We start from the raw sequence: 14,567 nt of genomic DNA on the forward strand, positions 1-14,567 counted from the left end.
TGTAATGGTTGTTGTAACAGTTGGTAAAGACGCTAAAAACGGGAGGTATTATTTTTAACATGTCTCTTTAACATCTCCACTGACAACATGAAAGTGAGACGCTGAGACTCAGCATTTATCTGTGCATGTGTTGTACAGACTTTATCTCCCACGGCACATCGCTATCACCAACACCTGTACGTGTTCCCACTACAAGGACTCTCCAGCAACTTTGTCCTCGTCTCATGGCTACCCAACCATTTCCCTTCACACGTTATATGATAATAATTCATTTTGTCTAGGGACATGAAGATATATTTATATCTTGTACGTACACACATGCGCATTAGGCTACACGTTAGGCGCTTATATCGAAATCCCCACCGAAGGTCGACAATATTTAACTAACTCTCGGGCACCTATTTATTGCTAGGTGAACAGTGGCATTAGGTAAAAGAAATATGACTAATCATTGCTGTCCCGGCTGGGGTTCGAACCCGAGGTATACTGTAGTCCTGAACACAGTCCTAATGTAAACTCTGTATACACTGAGAAGCAAGGTACACCTCTGTATACATATCCTAGCATATATATATATATATATATATATATATATATATATATATATATATATATATATATATATATATATATATATATATATATATATATATATATATATATATATATATATATATATATATATATATATGTCGTACCTAGTAGCCAGAACGCACTTCTCGGCCTACTATGCAAGGCCCGATTTGCCTAATAAGCCAAGTTTTCCTGAATTAATATAGTTTCTCTAATTTTTTTCTTATGAAATGATAAAGCTACCCATTTCATTATGAATGAGGTAAAAAAATTTTTATTGGAGTTAAAATTAACGTAGATATATGACCGAACCTAACCAACCCTACCTAACCTAACCTAACCTATCTTTATAGGTTAGGTTAGGTTAGGTAGCCGAAAAAGTTAGGTTAGGTTAGGTTAGGTAGGTTAGGTAGTCGAAAAACAATTAATTCATGAAAACTTGGCTTATTAGGCAAATCGGGCCTTGCATAATAGGCTGAGAAGTGCGTTCTGGCTACTAGGTACGACATATATATATATATATATATATATATATATATATATATATATATATATATATATATATATATATATATATATATATATATATATATATATATATATATTATTAAATATGACCGAAAAAGTAAGATTAATAATTCTAACACGAATTTTCTCAATCTTTCGTACATTACGCTTCACTGTTGGAGGTAAATCAAAAATCACTTCTCCAAAATTCCTTTTTATTTCTAGTCTGACGCGACACGGGCGCGTTTCGTAAAACTTATTACATTTTCAAAGACTTCACAAATACACAACTGATTAGAACTTACGTCTCTCTGATATTATATCTACATTTGAGTGAGGTGGGAAGGGTGATGTGGCATTAACACAAGACAGAACAGGAGGGGATATTAATAGGGTATTAAAAGTATCAACACAAGATAGAACAGAAACAATGGGTATTGAATAGAAGTGTTTGTAGAAAGCCTATTGGTCCATATTTCTTGATGCTTCTATATTGGAGCGGAGTCTTGAGGTGGGTAGAATATAGTTGTGCAATAATTGGCTGTTGATTGCTGGTGTTGACTTCTTGATGTGTAGTGCCTCGCAAACGTCAAGCCGCCTGCTATCGCTGTATCTATCGATGATTTCTGTGTTGTTTACTAGGATTTCTCTGGCGATGGTTTGGTTATGGGAAGAGATTATATGTTCCTTAATGGAGCCCTGTTGCTTATGCATCGTTAAACGCCTAGAAAGAGATGTTGTTGTCTTGCCTATATACTGGGTTTTTTGGAGCTTACAGTCCCCAAGTGGGCATTTGAAGGCATAGACGACGTTAGTCTCTTTTAAAGCGTTCTGTTTTGTGTCTGGAGAGTTTCTCATGAGTAGGCTGGCCGTTTTTCTGGTTTTATAGTAAATCGTCAGTTGTATCCTCTGATTTTTGTCTGTAGGGATAACGTTTCTATTAACAATATCTTTCAGGACCCTTTCCTCCGTTTTATGAGCTGTGGAAAAGAAGTTCCTGTAAAATAGTCTAATAGGGGGTATAGGTGTTGTGTTAGTTGTCTCTTCAGAGGCAGAGACAACTAACACAATAGGCTTTCTACAAACACTTCTATTCAATACTCATTGTTTCTGTTCTGTCTTGTGTTGATACTTTTAATACCCTATTAATATCCCCTCCTGTTCTGTCTTGTGTTAATGCCACATCACCCTTCCCACCTCACTCAAATGTAGATATAATATCAGAGAGACGTAAGTTCTAATCAGTTGTGTATTTGTGAAGTCTTTGAAAATGTAATAAGTTTTACGAAACGCGCCCGTGTCGCGTCAGACTAGAAATAAAAATGAATTTTGGAGAAGTGATTTTTGATTTACCTCCAACAGTGAAGCGTAATGTACGAAAGATTGAGAAAATTCGTGTTAGAATTATTAATCTTACTTTTTCGGTCATATTTAATAATATATGTCTACAGGAAAGACTGCTACCAAAATATACTAATATATATATATATATATATATATATATATAAAACTGAAAACTCACACCCCAGAAGTGACTCGAACCCATACTCCCAGGAGCCACGCAACTGGTATGTACAAGACGCCTTAATCCACTTGACCATCACGACCGGACAAAATGAGGTGATAGCCGAGGCTATTTGAACCACCCCACCGCCGGCACTCGGATAGTAATCTTGGGCATAGCATTTTACCAAATCACCTCATTCTTTGGGGAACGCGTGAGGAACACAAATGCGAACAAGCCTGAATGGTCCCCAGGACAATATGCAACTGAAAACTCACACCCCAGAAGTGACTCGAACCCATACTCCCAGGAGCCACGCAACTGGTATGTACAAGACGCCTTAATCCACTTGACCATCACGACCGGACAAAATGAGGTGATAGCCGAGGCTATTTGAACCACCCCACCGCCGGCACTCGGATAGTAATCTTGGGCATAGCATTTTACCAAATCACCTCATTCTTTGGGGAACGCGTGAGGAACACAAATGCGAACAAGCCTGAATGGTCCCCAGGACAATATGCAACTGAAAACTCACACCCCAGAAGTGACTCGAACCCATACTCCCAGGAGCCACGCAACTGGTATGTACAAGACGCCTTAATCCACTTGACCATCACGACCGGACAAAATGAGGTGATAGCCGAGGCTATTTGAACCACCCCACCGCCGGCACTCGGATAGTAATCTTGGGCATAGCATTTTACCAAATCACCTCATTCTTTGGGGAACGCGTGAGGAACACAAATGCGAACAAGCCTGAATGGTCCCCAGGACAATATGCAACTGAAAACTCACACCCCAGAAGTGACTCGAACCCATACTCCCAGGAGCCACGCAACTGGTATGTACAAGACGCCTTAATCCACTTGACCATCACGACCGGACAAAATGAGGTGATAGCCGAGGCTATTTGAACCACCCCACCGCCGGCACTCGGATAGTAATCTTGGGCATAGCATTTTACCAAATCACCTCATTCTTTGGGGAACGCGTGAGGAACACAAATGCGAACAAGCCTGGATGGTCCCCAGGACAATATGCAACTGAAAACTCACACCCCAGAAGTGACTCGAACCCATACTCCCAGGAGCCACGCAACTGGTATGTACAAGACGCCTTAATCCACTTGACCATCACGACCGGACAAAATGAGGTGATAGCCGAGGCTATTTGAACCACCCCACCGCCGGCACTCGGATAGTAATCTTGGGCATAGCATTTTACCAAATCACCTCATTCTTTGGGGAACGCGTGAGGAACACAAATGCGAACAAGCCTGAATGGTCCCCAGGACAATATGCAACTGAAAACTCACACCCCAGAAGTGACTCGAACCCATACTCCCAGGAGCCACGCAACTGGTATGTACAAGACGCCTTAATCCACTTGACCATCACGACCGGACAAAATGAGGTGATAGCCGAGGCTATTTGAACCACCCCACCACCGGCACTCGGATAGTAATCTTGGGCATAGCATTTTACCAAATCACCTCATTCTTTGGGGAACGCGTGAGGAACACAAATGCGAAAACAGTTCCCCAAAGAATGAGGTGATTTGGTAAAATGCTATGCCCAAGATTACTATCCGAGTGCCGGCGGTGGGGTGGTTCAAATAGCCTCGGCTATCACCTCATTTTGTCCGGTCGTGATGGTCAAGTGGATTAAGGCGTCTTGTACATACCAGTTGCGTGGCTCCTGGGAGTATGGGTTCGAGTCACTTCTGGGGTGTGAGTTTTCAGTTGCATATTGTCCTGGGGACCATTCAGGCTTGTTCGCATATATATATATATATATATATATATATATATATATATATATATATATATATATATATATATATGTATATATATATATATATATATATATCCTGGTGTTATGTGCACTAGTATACCACTGTATGTGTAACTGTCATAATATATTAGTATATATACTAGTGTATTATAATATGAGTACTCTAGTTTTACATATGTGCTAGCATTATACCATGATACGTGAAGTATATTTAAATCAATAAAATTTACAGATTTAAACATACAAAAAAAGGCCCGTAAAATTAACTTCGGTTTTAGGTAAATTTTGAATATTACATAAATATTGAATATGGAATTTTGAATATTACATATTTGTGGGGTAAATTTAAAAATGATTTGTGGTCTAAACAAAGACATAGTTCAGATGGACGCATGCAAATTATGTAAATTAAGAGGATTAATTTGCATTGAGTAGGGGAGGGGGGGGGGTAGGTAGAGTGGTGGGTTATTATAACTTAAGGCTGTACCTGGCAGGTTGATGGGGGTAGAGTCTGGTGATGGGGTAGATTAGTGACGGGGTAGATTCTTGATGAGGTAGTCTCGTGATGGGGTAGATTAGTGACGGGGTAGATTCTTGATGAGGTAGTCTCGTGATGGGGTAGATTAGTGACGGGGTAGATTCTTGATGAGGTAGTCTCGTGATGAGAGTAGACAAGTGATGGGGTAGTTACGTGATGGGGGGTCTCGTGATGGGGTAGACTAATGATGGGCTAGACTTGAGATTATTTTATTAGCATTATTTTTTGTTTATATCGGTGGGTACAGGAATAGTCGACTTGTGGCTCCTGTTTGTAGGCTTAGAGCTCTTCCCTTCCCATAGCTCATTGTAAGCCTCAGTCCTACTAGGTTTCCCCTGGAACACAACCCACAACATGTGTTCATCCTGGTCGACAATTACTGCTGGGTGACCAGCTACGGACTGTTGCCCAGTCGATCCTCCCTGACGGACGGTCGCACCCAGACGGAATCTCTCACACAAGCGATATATATATACAAGAGGTATACCCCCATTTATCAACCAAGGTACACCGAGTTTACGTTAGTTATGGTCTACAATGAGGAGTATACTTGCTGGCTGGTCAGTGAGCCTATGTCAGCACCCAAATAACCCTTGAGCATTTAATAGGCCTATGGTAACACATTCGCACCGCACCTCGCGAGTGATTTGGTCTGGGTTCGAGTCTTGGCCAGGGAGGACTGTCTGGGCGCCAATCTTTAACCATTCGCCCCTGTTCGCCCAGCAGTAATTGCGAACCTGATTGTTAACCGTTTGAAGAGTCTAGCTCCAAGGAAAACAGGTAAGGGTTAGGCTTGAGCTACGGGAAGGGAAATCACTCAGACTTCTAGCAGGAGACAGAAGTCGTCTCCTCCTGTACCCACCTAATTAAAATATATATATATATATATATATATATATATATATATAACTGAAAACTCACACCCCAGAAGTGACACGAACCCATACTCCCAGATGCCACGCAACTGGTATGTACAAGACGCCTTAATCCACTTGACCATCACGACCGGACAAAATGAGGTGATAGCCGAGGCTATTTGAACCACCCCACCGCCGGCACTCGGATAGTAATCTTGGGCATAGCATTTTACCAAATCACCTCATTCTTTGGGGCACACGTGAGGAACACAAATGCGAACAAGCCTGAATGGTCCCCAGGACAATATGCAACTGAAAACTCACGCCCCAGAAGTGACTCGAACCCATACTCCCAGATGCCACGCAACTGGTATGTACAAGACGCCTTAATCCACTTGACCATCACGACCGGACAAAATGAGGTGATAGCCGAGGCTATTTGAACCACCCCACCGCCGGCACTCGGATAGTAATCTTGGGCATAGCATTTTACCAAATCACCTCATTCTTTGGGGCACACGTGAGGAACACAAATGCGAACAAGCCTGAATGGTCCCCAGGACAATATGCAACTGAAAACTCACACCCCAGAAGTGACTCGAACCCATACTCCCAGATGCCACGCAACTGGTATGTACAAGACGCCTTAATCCACTTGACCATCACGACCGGACAAAATGAGGTGATAGCCGAGGCTATTTGAACCACCCCGCCGCCGGCACTCGGATAGTAATCTTGGGCATAGCATTTTACCAAATCACCTCATTCTTTGGGGCACACGTGAGGAACACAAATGCGAACAAGCCTGAATGGTCCCCAGGACAATATGCAACTGAAAACTCACACCCCAGAAGTGACTCGAACCCATACTCCCAGATGCCACGCAACTGGTATGTACAAGACGCCTTAATCCACTTGACCATCACGACCGGACAAAATGAGGTGATAGCCGAGGCTATTTGAACCACCCCACCGCCGGCACTCGGATAGTAATCTTGGGCATAGCATTTTACCAAATCACCTCATTCTTTGGGGCACACGTGAGGAACACAAATGCGAACAAGCCTGAATGGTCCCCAGGACAATATGCAACTGAAAACTCACACCCCAGAAGTGACTCGAACCCATACTCCCAGATGCCACGCAACTGGTATGTACAAGACGCCTTAATCCACTTGACCATCACGACCGGACAAAATGAGGTGATAGCCGAGGCTATTTGAACCACCCCACCGCCGGCACTCGGATAGTAATCTTGGGCATAGCATTTTACCAAATCACCTCATTCTTTGGGGCACACGTGAGGAACACAAATGCGAACAAGCCTGAATGGTCCCCAGGACAATATGCAACTGAAAACTCACACCCCAGAAGTGACTCGAACCCATACTCCCAGATGCCACGCAACTGGTATGTACAAGACGCCTTAATCCACTTGACCATCACGACCGGACAAAATGAGGTGATAGCCGAGGCTATTTGAACCACCCCACCGCCGGCACTCGGATAGTAATCTTGGGCATAGCATTTTACCAAATCACCTCATTCTTTGGGGCACACGTGAGGAACACAAATGCGAACAAGCCTGAATGGTCCCCAGGACAATATGCAACTGAAAACTCACACCCCAGAAGTGACTCGAACCCATACTCCCAGATGCCACGCAACTGGTATGTACAAGACGCCTTAATCCACTTGACCATCACGACCGGACAAAATGAGGTGATAGCCGAGGCTATTTGAACCACCCCACCGCCGGCACTCGGATAGTAATCTTGGGCATAGCATTTTACCAAATCACCTCATTCTTTGGGGCACACGTGAGGAACACAAATGCGAACAAGCCTGAATGGTCCCCAGGACAATATGCAACTGAAAACTCACACCCCAGAAGTGACTCGAACCCATACTCCCAGATGCCACGCAACTGGTATGTACAAGACGCCTTAATCCACTTGACCATCACGACCGGACAAAATGAGGTGATAGCCGAGGCTATTTGAACCACCCCACCGCCGGCACTCGGATAGTAATCTTGGGCATAGCATTTTACCAAATCACCTCATTCTTTGGGGCACACGTGAGGAACACAAATGCGAACAAGCCTGAATGGTCCCCAGGACAATATGCAACTGAAAACTCACACCCCAGAAGTGACTCGAACCCATACTCCCAGATGCCACGCAACTGGTATGTACAAGACGCCTTAATCCACTTGACCATCACGACCGGACAAAATGAGGTGATAGCCGAGGCTATTTGAACCACCCCACCGCCGGCACTCGGATAGTAATCTTGGGCATAGCATTTTACCAAATCACCTCATTCTTTGGGGCACACGTGAGGAACACAAATGCGAACAAGCCTGAATGGTCCCCAGGACAATATGCAACTGAAAACTCACACCCCAGAAGTGACTCGAACCCATACTCCCAGATGCCACGCAACTGGTATGTACAAGACGCCTTAATCCACTTGACCATCACGACCGGACAAAATGAGGTGATAGCCGAGGCTATTTGAACCACCCCACCGCCGGCACTCGGATAGTAATCTTGGGCATAGCATTTTACCAAATCACCTCATTCTTTGGGGCACACGTGAGGAACACAAATGCGAACAAGCCTGAATGGTCCCCAGGACAATATGCAACTGAAAACTCACACCCCAGAAGTGACTCGAACCCATACTCCCAGATGCCACGCAACTGGTATGTACAAGACGCCTTAATCCACTTGACCATCACGACCGGACAAAATGAGGTGATAGCCGAGGCTATTTGAACCACCCCACCGCCGGCACTCGGATAGTAATCTTGGGCATAGCATTTTACCAAATCACTTGTACATACCAGTTGCGTGGCATCTGGGAGTATGGGTTCGAGTCACTTCTGGGGTGTGAGTTTTCAGTTGCATATTGTCCTGGGGACCATTCAGGCTTGTTCGCATTTGTGTTCCTCACGTGTGCCCCAAAGAATGAGGTGATTTGGTAAAATGCTATGCCCAAGATTACTATCCGAGTGCCGGCGGTGGGGTGGTTCAAATAGCCTCGGCTATCACCTCATTTTGTCCGGTCGTGATGGTCAAGTGGATTAAGGCGTCTTGTACATACCAGTTGCGTGGCATCTGGGAGTATGGGTTCGAGTCACTTCTGGTGTGTGAGTTTTCAGTTGCATATTGTCCTGGGGACCATTCAGGCTTGTTCGCATTTGTGTTCCTCACGTGTGCCCCAAAGAATGAGGTGATTTGGTAAAATGCTATGCCCAAGATTACTATCCGAGTGCCGGCGGTGGGGTGGTTCAAATAGCCTCGGCTATCACCTCATTTTGTCCGGTCGTGATGGTCAAGTGGATTAAGGCGTCTTGTACATACCAGTTGCGTGGCATCTGGGAGTATGGGTTCGAGTCACTTCTGGGGTGTGAGTTTTCAGTTGCATATTGTCCTGGGGACCATTCAGGCTTGTTCGCATTTGTGTTCCTCATGTGTGCCCCAAAGAATGAGGTGATTTGGTAAAATGCTATGCCCAAGATTACTATCCGAGTGCCGGCGGTGGGGTGGTTCAAATAGCCTCGGCTATCACCTCATTTTGTCCGGTCGTGATGGTCAAGTGGATTAAGGCGTCTTGTACATACCAGTTGCGTGGCATCTGGGAGTATGGGTTCGAGTCACTTCTGGGGTGTGAGTTTTCAGTTGCATATTGTCCTGGGGACCATTCAGGCTTGTTCGCATTTGTGTTCCTCACGTGTGCCCCAAAGAATGAGGTGATTTGGTAAAATGCTATGCCCAAGATTACTATCCGAGTGCCGGCGGTGGGGTGGTTCAAATAGCCTCGGCTATCACCTCATTTTGTCCGGTCGTGATGGTCAAGTGGATTAAGGCGTCTTGTACATACCAGTTGCGTGGCATCTGGGAGTATGGGTTCGAGTCACTTCTGGGGTGTGAGTTTTCAGTTGCATATTGTCCTGGGGACCATTCAGGCTTGTTCGCATTTGTGTTCCTCACGTGTGCCCCAAAGAATGAGGTGATTTGGTAAAATGCTATGCCCAAGATTACTATCCGAGTGCCGGCGGTGGGGTGGTTCAAATAGCCTCGGCTATCACCTCATTTTGTCCGGTCGTGATGGTCAAGTGGATTAAGGCGTCTTGTACATACCAGTTGCGTGGCATCTGGGAGTATGGGTTCGAGTCACTTCTGGGGTGTGAGTTTTCAGTTGCATATTGTCCTGGGGACCATTCAGGCTTGTTCGCATTTGTGTTCCTCACGTGTGCCCCAAAGAATGAGGTGATTTGGTAAAATGCTATGCCCAAGATTACTATCCGAGTGCCGGCGGTGGGGTGGTTCAAATAGCCTCGGCTATCACCTCATTTTGTCCGGTCGTGATGGTCAAGTGGATTAAGGCGTCTTGTACATACCAATTGCGTGGCATCTGGGAGTATGGGTTCGAGTCACTTCTGGGGTGTGAGTTTTCAGTTGCATATTGTCCTGGGGACCATTCAGGCTTGTTCGCATTTGTGTTCCTCACGTGTGCCCCAAAGAATGAGGTGATTTGGTAAAATGCTATGCCCAAGATTACTATCCTAGTGCCGGCGGTGGGGTGGTTCAAATAGCCTCGGCTATCACCTCATTTTGTCCGGTCGTGATGGTCAAGTGGATTAAGGCGTCTTGTACATACCAGTTGCGTGGCATCTGGGAGTATGGGTTCGAGTCACTTCTGGGGTGTGAGTTTTCAGTTGCATATTGTCCTGGGGACCATTCAGGCTTGTTCGCATTTGTGTTCCTCACGTGTGCCCCAAAGAATGAGGTGATTTGGTAAAATGCTATGCCCAAGATTACTATCCGAGTGCCGGCGGTGGGGTGGTTCAAATAGCCTCGGCTATCACCTCATTTTGTCCGGTCGTGATGGTCAAGTGGATTAAGGCGTCTTGTACATACCAGTTGCGTGGCATCTGGGAGTATGGGTTCGAGTCACTTCTGGGGTGTGAGTTTTCAGTTGCATATTGTCCTGGGGACCATTCAGGCTTGTTCGCATTTGTGTTCCTCACGTGTGCCCCAAAGAATGAGGTGATTTGGTAAAATGCTATGCCCAAGATTACTATCCGAGTGCCGGCGGTGGGGTGGTTCAAATAGCCTCGGCTATCACCTCATTTTGTCCGGTCGTGATGGTCAAGTGGATTAAGGCGTCTTGTACATACCAGTTGCGTGGCATCTGGGAGTATGGGTTCGAGTCACTTCTGGGGTGTGAGTTTTCAGTTGCATATTGTCCTGGGGACCATTCAGGCTTGTTCGCATTTGTGTTCCTCACGTGTGCCCCAAAGAATGAGGTGATTTGGTAAAATGCTATGCCCAAGATTACTATCCGAGTGCCGGCGGTGGGGTGGTTCAAATAGCCTCGGCTATCACCTCATTTTGTCCGGTCGTGATGGTCAAGTGGATTAAGGCGTCTTGTACATACCAGTTGCGTGGCATCTGGGAGTATGGGTTCGAGTCACTTCTGGGGTGTGAGTTTTCAGTTGCATATTGTCCTGGGGACCATTCAGGCTTGTTCGCATTTGTGTTCCTCACGTGTGCCCCAAAGAATGAGGTGATTTGGTAAAATGCTATGCCCAAGATTACTATCCGAGTGCCGGCGGTGGGGTGGTTCAAATAGCCTCGGCTATCACCTCATTTTGTCCGGTCGTGATGGTCAAGTGGATTAAGGCGTCTTGTACATACCAGTTGCGTGGCATCTGGGAGTATGGGTTCGAGTCACTTCTGGGGTGTGAGTTTTCAGTTGCATATTGTCCTGGGGACCATTCAGGCTTGTTCGCATTTGTGTTCCTCACGTGTGCCCCAAAGAATGAGGTGATTTGGTAAAATGCTATGCCCAAGATTACTATCCGAGTGCCGGCGGTGGGGTGGTTCAAATAGCCTCGGCTATCACCTCATTTTGTCCGGTCGTGATGGTCAAGTGGATTAAGGCGTCTTGTACATACCAGTTGCGTGGCATCTGGGAGTATGGGTTCGAGTCACTTCTGGGGTGTGAGTTTTCAGTTGCATATTGTCCTGGGGACCATTCAGGCTTGTTCGCATTTGTGTTCCTCACGTGTGCCCCAAAGAATGAGGTGATTTGGTAAAATGCTATGCCCAAGATTACTATCCGAGTGCCGGCGGTGGGGTGGTTCAAATAGCCTCGGCTATCACCTCATTTTGTCCGGTCGTGATGGTCAAGTGGATTAAGGCGTCTTGTACATACCAGTTGCGTGGCATCTGGGAGTATGGGTTCGAGTCACTTCTGGGGTGTGAGTTTTCAGTTGCATATTGTCCTGGGGACCATTCAGGCTTGTTCGCATTTGTGTTCCTCACGTGTGCCCCAAAGAATGAGGTGATTTGGTAAAATGCTATGCCCAAGATTACTATCCGAGTGCCGGCGGTGGGGTGGTTCAAATAGCCTCGGCTATCACCTCATTTTGTCCGGTCGTGATGGTCAAGTGGATTAAGGCGTCTTGTACATACCAGTTGCGTGGCATCTGGGAGTATGGGTTCGAGTCACTTCTGGGGTGTGAGTTTTCAGTTGCATATTGTCCTGGGGACCATTCAGGCTTGTTCGCATTTGTGTTCCTCACGTGTGCCCCAAAGAATGAGGTGATTTGGTAAAATGCTATGCCCAAGATTACTATCCGAGTGCCGGCGGTGGGGTGGTTCAAATAGCCTCGGCTATCACCTCATTTTGTCCGGTCGTGATGGTCAAGTGGATTAAGGCGTCTTGTACATACCAGTTGCGTGGCATCTGGGAGTATGGGTTCGAGTCACTTCTGGGGTGTGAGTTTTCAGTTGCATATTGTCCTGGGGACCATTCAGGCTTGTTCGCATTTGTGTTCCTCACGTGTGCCCCAAAGAATGAGGTGATTTGGTAAAATGCTATGCCCAAGATTACTATCCGAGTGCCGGCGGTGGGGTGGTTCAAATAGCCTCGGCTATCACCTCATTTTGTCCGGTCGTGATGGTCAAGTGGATTAAGGCGTCTTGTACATACCAGTTGCGTGGCATCTGGGAGTATGGGTTCGAGTCACTTCTGGGGTGTGAGTTTTCAGTTGCATATTGTCCTGGGGACCATTCAGGCTTGTTCGCATTTGTGTTCCTCACGTGTGCCCCAAAGAATGAGGTGATTTGGTAAAATGCTATGCCCAAGATTACTATCCGAGTGCCGGCGGTGGGGTGGTTCAAATAGCCTCGGCTATCACCTCATTTTGTCCGGTCGTGATGGTCAAGTGGATTAAGGCGTCTTGTACATACCAGTTGCGTGGCATCTGGGAGTATGGGTTCGAGTCACTTCTGGGGTGTGAGTTTTCAGTTGCATATTGTCCTGGGGACCATTCAGGCTTGTTCGCATTTGTGTTCCTCACGTGTGCCCCAAAGAATGAGGTGATTTGGTAAAATGCTATGCCCAAGATTACTATCCGAGTGCCGGCGGTGGGGTGGTTCAAATAGCCTCGGCTATCACCTCATTTTGTCCGGTCGTGATGGTCAAGTGGATTAAGGCGTCTTGTACATACCAGTTGCGTGGCATCTGGGAGTATGGGTTCGAGTCACTTCTGGGGTGTGAGTTTTCAGTTGCATATTGTCCTGGGGACCATTCAGGCTTGTTCGCATTTGTGTTCCTCACGTGTGCCCCAAAGAATGAGGTGATTTGGTAAAATGCTATGCCCAAGATTACTATCCTAGTGCCGGCGGTGGGGTGGTTCAAATAGCCTCGGCTATCACCTCATTTTGTCCGGTCGTGATGGTCAAGTGGATTAAGGCGTCTTGTACATACCAGTTGCGTGGCATCTGGGAGTATGGGTTCGAGTCACTTCTGGGGTGTGAGTTTTCAGTTGCATATTGTCCTGGGGACCATTCAGGCTTGTTCGCATTTGTGTTCCTCACGTGTGCCCCAAAGAATGAGGTGATTTGGTAAAATGCTATGCCCAAGATTACTATCCGAGTGCCGGCGGTGGGGTGGTTCAAATAGCCTCGGCTATCACCTCATTTTGTCCGGTCGTGATGGTCAAGTGGATTAAGGCGTCTTGTACATACCAGTTGCGTGGCATCTGGGAGTATGGGTTCGAGTCACTTCTGGGGTGTGAGTTTTCAGTTGCATATTGTCCTGGGGACCATTCAGGCTTGTTCGCATTTGTGTTCCTCACGTGTGCCCCAAAGAATGAGGTGATTTGGTAAAATGCTATGCCCAAGATTACTATCCGAGTGCCGGCGGTGGGGTGGTTCAAATAGCCTCGGCTATCACCTCATTTTGTCCGGTCGTGATGGTCAAGTGGATTAAGGCGTCTTGTACATACCAGTTGCGTGGCATCTGGGAGTATGGGTTCGAGTCACTTCTGGGGTGTGAGTTTTCAGTTGCATATTGTCCTGGGGACCATTCAGGCTTGTTCGCATTTGTGTTCCTCACGTGTGCCCCAAAGAATGAGGTGATTTGGTAAAATGCTATGCCCAAGATTACTATCCGAGTGCCGGCGGTGGGGTGGTTCAAATAGCCTCGGCTATCACCTCATTTTGTCCGGTCGTGATGGTCAAGTGGATTAAGGCGTCTTGTACATACCAGTTGCGTGGCATCTGGGAGTATGGGTTCGAGTCACTTCTGGGGTGTGAGTTTTCAGTTGCATATTGTCCTGGGGACCATTCAGGCTTGTTCGCATTTGTGTTCCTCACGTGTGCCCCAAAGAATGAGGTGATTTGGTAAAATGCTATGCCCAAGATTACTATCCGAGTGCCGGCGGTGGGGTGGTTCAAATAGCCTCGGCTATCACCTCATTTTGTCCG

This window comes from Procambarus clarkii, chromosome 22 (genome assembly GCF_040958095.1).
Source record: "Procambarus clarkii isolate CNS0578487 chromosome 22, FALCON_Pclarkii_2.0, whole genome shotgun sequence".
In the NCBI taxonomy this organism is placed as follows: domain Eukaryota; kingdom Metazoa; phylum Arthropoda; class Malacostraca; order Decapoda; family Cambaridae; genus Procambarus; species Procambarus clarkii.